Below are 6,118 nucleotides of genomic sequence, written 5' to 3'. Positions count from 1 at the left end.
TCTCACTCACTCTCTGCCATGAACTACTTCACCGCTTTCAGTCCCTCCGACCTGCCGTATGAAGTTCCCCGGCTGCTCGTCTGAAAGGAGACATTTAAATAGACAAGATAAAAAAAAAAAGATTTAAAAGAAAATCAGAGGATTGGTACCCCGGGCTGTAGGGCTGCACTACGGCGAGCTCAGACACAGCGGAGCATCGACAGCAAGGTAAACGAGCCGACAGCAAACGCGCCCGGGACTCTATCTGATTGAACTTTCGTTGCGCGTTTTTTAGCCGCAGATAAACAGCAGCTTCACTCCCTGCAGCGGGATTATTTTAGCCATTAAAAAAAGAAGGGAGGCTGCGCCAGTAGCTGAATATAAACCCAACTAGTTCTGCACAGTAATAATAAATAAAGCGAATACTTCAGCTGAAAAAATAGACATACTGTATATGAATGCCTCAATAAAGACGCTCAAACAGCCATTATTTCAGTTCCTTTTGCAGGCTGTTATGTATTCTTTAATTACAATTGGTGTTCCCTGCTCATGTGCACTGACACATCTGATTTCTCTGGGACCCAACTGTAGGTGCTGCTCTGTTTGGTTTCAGTGTGATGATTTACAGCCTAATAAGTCTTTAGGCCACTAAACAAACAGGTTATTTTTCCCATGAGATAGGATCTTATCTGGGTGACCCTCATCTATGATCATATGTGTATGCATGGAGGGGGGTGCACTAGCTGCAAAACTGAAACCTGAACCAAAATACACATTAAACACCCCTCTGGTGGGGGTGGGGGGTGTTATGTATTTGGGTGTTTGTAGGAACTGGGATGGCAAAATCCTTTATGGTGGGGAAGTGGGCGGTGGTTTGTATTGCCACTTCTGTGAGGTCATAGTTTACTCACAGCTGCTTTTTCCAGTGTCTTCTAACAGTAAACGGTGAGTGTAACTTTCAGTTCACTCATTATCTGACAAAGACACATTTAATCTGACTTGCACCCCCCCCCCCACTTTAGCTCTCTGAAATTTGTTCTATCAATGTGATCCAGAATTTTTTTTTCTATCATAAGCAGACAAATTAACTTTATTTCAATGCATGTTGTCATTTGATGGAGACCAATGGTGTAACTATCAGTAAACTGAGATTACAGTTGCTTAGGGGCCCCTTCACTGACATCTGGTTGGCCCCCCTATGCAATTGTGGAATAGGATGTCTCTTTGCAGATGTAATGGTGCAAAAAAATCCTCTTAAACCCACCTGATACTATAGATTACCTGACCGGACCTTATTTATACCCCAACACATGGCAGATTTCAACATGATGGGGAGCCGTTTAAACACGACACCAATAGCAAAGCAGTGTGGGTGGTACTTTTAATTACTATGTTAATAACTGTGTATAGTTCACTAGACGGTTGGTAAAAAATACACTAATATATGTTTCAAAACGCAATAAAGATCTTAAAAGAACGGTGTACTTGAGTATTTTATTTTTTTACAATACGACTTGGAATTATGGGTAATCCAGAGCATAGATTGGGGTGCTGTACTTCATATGGGTCCCACCCCATATGTTCTCTACGTATTGTTGTGTTGTTACGCCATTGATGGAGGCGACTCCACTTTTCTGTTTTCCTGTGGTTTGTTTGAGGCTACTTGCCTTAAAATACTGGTAGTTTTGTGATCTGATCCTTTATAAATATTTAAACCAACTGAGAAATGGCTGTATGGATTATATGACGTTGTTAAAGCAGGGCTGTCTTGCATTTATCCCGCACTCCCTGTATTTTATCACCATGCATCTGGAATGATCTGTTAATAAAAAAAAAAAGCTGGGTCATACTTCATAAAGGACTTGAAGGGACAGTAGGGACACATGTTTTGGGAGGCACTGATGATATATTTATTTTTAAGTATATGCTTTTTTTCAAACATTGTAAATTAGGTGAAACTCATTCCCCCATATTTGGTGAGGTGTTTTTTTTGTTGGACCTTTTTGAAAGTAAACAATACTCATGTATTTGACTAACATGAGGTCACTGCCCCGCCTTTGACCGAACCTTAGGAAAATAAATCTAACAAGAGAAATAGGTAAAGGTCATAAAAAAAACATGAATATTTCAAAAATAATACATCCACAGAATGCCTAGAGTGGTGAAAAATATTAGTACTGTATATAGATAATTGTTTCATAAATGTCTTGCAGGTCCAAAATATATAAGTAAATACTTCTGGTTGTGATGCCAATGGTGACATAAAAGGATTCTGCACCAATAGGAATTGTAGGTTAAATTCACACGAGGAAAAGCTTAGGTGTTGCCAGATCCTAAAAGCTCCTTAACAGAGCTGAGCAATGCTTCTTTCCTTTGTTACATTTCTACGACTAAAGTGAAGGAAAAAAAAGAAAAATTTTGCAGTGAGGCCCAACATCAAGCGTTTGACGATTGGTGTTGACTTTAGGAAACAAACAACCTGCTGCTTTATGTTATAACTTGTAAGTTACTGTGTGCTTTAGTTATCATAACAGACCTGGGAACTGGTTAGCTAACAGCACAAAACGAGAGCAGACAAGTGCAAGGGCGCCAATTACTGGCCGGAAGGAGTTAAAGCTGCAGCCATCACCTTTAAGGGAACCTCCTCCTTGGAACGTTCTTTCTAGCGTTTAGTGGTTGCACATTCATGACATAAAGCCTGGCCTTTTCTGAAAAATCTTTTATTTTCATGGGCTAAACTTTTCAAGAAACACTGGTGGTCTGGTTTGACCTTCAAAATTAAGGCTACACCCTTTTTCTTAAAAAAAAAAAAAAAAAAAAAGCATGTGTCAGGGGATTAAATTGATGCTGCATCAGTTCTTATCAACTGATCTGTGACCCGACCGCACAATCAGTTTACTTTTGATGAGTTGAAGAGGTTTGTGTGGGTAGGGCACCAAAACTGGCTCCAGCCCAGGGGTCCACATCCAGCTGAATCCGGCCCTGTTCATAAAGTACCATGAGTTGTCATGAAAAAGTTATCATCATCATTTGACTTGCTTTCAAATAGGAAAGTGACTTTTTAAAACTTTATTTGTAAATGATTTGTTTTCTGAACATGCATAGTAATGTAATAGTACCTTTGGTGTTTTCTGCTTCGTTCTGATGAATAAGAAAATACATGTTTTATTTTTAGTTGGATTTGTAGGCGAACCGGTTAAGACCACCCCCTTTAGAAAAAGAAAAAAAGAAAAAAGCTGTGTGGTTGTTGTATGACAGCATTCTACCTCTCAAGTCTGGTCAGGTTTTCAGATTTTTTTTTCTTCTATATCTGAGAGCAGCTTGTCGTTCTACAAGACTGCCTCCACAAAAAAGAAAAAAAAAAAAAGCTATTATATAAGTCACATTCAAGTCTGAACTCAGAGTGATGGGCAGTCCTCACTTTGAAGCTGGGGAATGAGCAAAACCTCACCCACATTTTCCAAGAAATCCGTGATTCATACTTCTGTGAATGTAGTTTTTTTTCTGTTTTACAATCTATTTCTGTGTTGTTCCAATTTATCTGGTGTTTCTCCTTGGTTGAGCTTGTAGTTTACATAACATTGAATTCCTCAGATAACGCCATGCAGTAACAGACAAGGGGAAGCCTTGTTTAATAGATTATACATGGCTATGCCCACACAGTAACTATTTATTACCAAACAGATTTATTTATAATTATAAGATTATATTAGTTCCTCAGTTTCGTGATATCATGGTATAAGCATTAGGCAAATGCTGTGCTGTGCAAAATTATGTCTGTTCTGCTCTTCATAGGGTAACACAAGTGTTACAAGCTGGTGGTAGCTGGTTTATTAGCGCCTGCTGCTTAACAGAAGTCCTCTCCGCAGTTTGTTGAATAAAAGTCATAATCAGGTGTTAGTTCTGTAGTCTTCAATGTTTTTTGTTTTTTCTTTTTGCAGCAAGAAAATATTTACAAATGAGCAAACTGATCTTTCTTGTAAGTAGGGGGGACATTTTTTAAGCCAGCTGACGGTTGAAAATGTATGCATCTGATTTTGTCATGTTGAAAGGAACTCAGGACTGCAACATGAAGCTCTCAGAGATAGTTTGGGTGCATCTGGACAAGAACTTGGACAATGCTTTTACCAGCATTAGGTGGACCACTATTCTGACATCATATTAAAGGGATTTTATTCATTAGGTATGGTATAATGGGATGTTTTTGAAACCGTAACCTTTTAAAATCTGGACAATTCTTTAAAATCGGAGCGGTGGGGCGTAGTGGGGTGGTCTGCAACCCTTTTAATCCAATTTAATCCAAGTCCATTTGAATAAAATTGGTTTAAAAATGCAAATTTTACATGAGCTTTTTGAAATATTTGCCATAGGAAATCTGTTGCCATTTATTTGTAATTTTAGATGTTAAAACAATGAAAAAGTATAAAATTCATGGATTTTCTCTTCTATGATGTCAATATTTGTAGAAAATTATGTAAAATAAAAACATAGTTTTCAACATTCAGTTGATACCAGAAAGAAAAAAGATCTATAAAACAGATTATTATTTTTTTTTTATTTAGTTCTTTAGAGAAAATCTGTCTCAGAAATTATTTAGAAGAGCAGCTAAAGCTTTGAACATAAGGTATTGTTTTTATACCACATTTTAAACCTTTAGTTGATTCTTTATGATGTTTAACCACTTTATAGAGATTTCAAAGAGCCACTTCTGGCTCCGTAGATGTATGCTGCAGACCCCTGGTCTAGATCAGATTGCCTCTGACTTCATTAATGTGCTTCAAATCGCACAGTTGGCTTGCAAAAAGCCATGCAATCTACCTAGTTTATTGCTGTTTATTGTTTTCCTGCATTGTCCTTTGTTGCAGTGCTTTTGTTTTTATATGTGCAGTGCTTTGTTGCACCCGTGGATGTTTTTAAAGTGTTCTATAGATAATAAAAGTGGTAGTAGTAGAAGGTACATGCAAAAGTTTGGATAATTTTTTTTGTTACCAACCCTAACCCTAGTAGCTTCCGGAGCATGAACCCTGAGCTAACACACCGTTTATAGTAATAGAGTATTCTCCCATGTTGCTGGAATGACTCACAGTATCATCTGCACGTTGAATGCTGTTTAGAGCTTGGCCTCTATTTTTGAAGGCCTTTGGCATGGGAGGTTTCGTGTTTGGAGGGGGAAGACTCAAAGCTAACCACTGCCCCTACCCCTCCCCTCCAGCCTGTGGATCCTCCTACCTGTTAGTCACCCATAGCAGTGCTTTGACAGAGAGCAGCTGATGGAGGGAAACACTTTCCATAGCAACCGTGCATGTCGGTCCTTCCCCTCTATTAATCTGATGCAATGTGCTCACACTTCACTGAAGAGAAGTGTTGTAGTTTCAAGACAAAAACAGAAGCCCAGCACTATTTGTAGACTGCATTTTTTTTCTCTTTCATTTCTTTTTTTTCAGAAAACCCAAAACAGTCTTTTCCAACCACAGGATGACAAAGTCGGTGACTTACACTCTGCAAGAGTTGCAAAGCAGAAGATTTCCTTGACAAGAGGCGTGGGCGTTGTGCGAGCTCGCACAAACATTCACCCCCATTGGAAAAAAGGTTATCCCCAAGTGAAGGGAACATTTTTTTGTGTTTTTTTTTTGATTTAGCTTTATGACTAATAATAATAATAAACAACCTGTCATGAAGATGAATTATTGCGTTCCGTAAGCTTATAAAAGGATTGTGCCTGAGGGTTTTCCAGATAATTCATTCACATTCACATACATGTAAGGTTTTTTTTGGCAGTAATGCATTTTTTTTGGTGAGCTGTTGCATACTGTTGATATTTAGACCTCTCCAGCTCATGTATTCTGTACAGCTGACGTGGAACAGCAATTTGTTTAAACAAAATCACATCTCGGATGTTCTATCAGCAGAGAAAAACAAACTCCATGACTGTGAATGGGTCCCCTCTTAGCCAGTATCTCGATCTTTGACGTCTATGCAGCCGAAACTTTTCCAGAGAAATGTTTCTATAAATAAGCATAAACAGTTTCCTCATAAAGCATCAGCCATTAAACGTTCGCTCCAATAATGTAACCAGAACCTGTCATACAGTCCGTATTAAGCCTTTTTAGACCTTTCTGAAACCTTCCCTAATAATAAG

General features: G+C 38.4%; 1 protein-coding gene across 1 annotated transcript in view; it reads left to right on the top strand.

Annotated features, from left to right (window-relative positions):
* LOC107088750 (diacylglycerol kinase alpha-like) overlaps positions 1-6,118 on the top strand; it is a 30,756-nt gene continuing 24,638 nt past the window's right edge. The window contains exon 1 of the mRNA XM_015381113.1: positions 1-207. The gene's annotated coding sequence lies outside the window, so the exon portion shown is untranslated. The remainder of the gene's footprint in view (positions 208-6,118) is intronic.

The sequence above is a fragment of the Cyprinodon variegatus genome, unplaced genomic scaffold, assembly GCF_000732505.1.
Source record: "Cyprinodon variegatus isolate N-32 unplaced genomic scaffold, C_variegatus-1.0 Scaffold228, whole genome shotgun sequence".
Classification (NCBI taxonomy): domain Eukaryota; kingdom Metazoa; phylum Chordata; class Actinopteri; order Cyprinodontiformes; family Cyprinodontidae; genus Cyprinodon; species Cyprinodon variegatus.
This window is presented reverse-complemented; position numbering and strand designations above follow the sequence as displayed.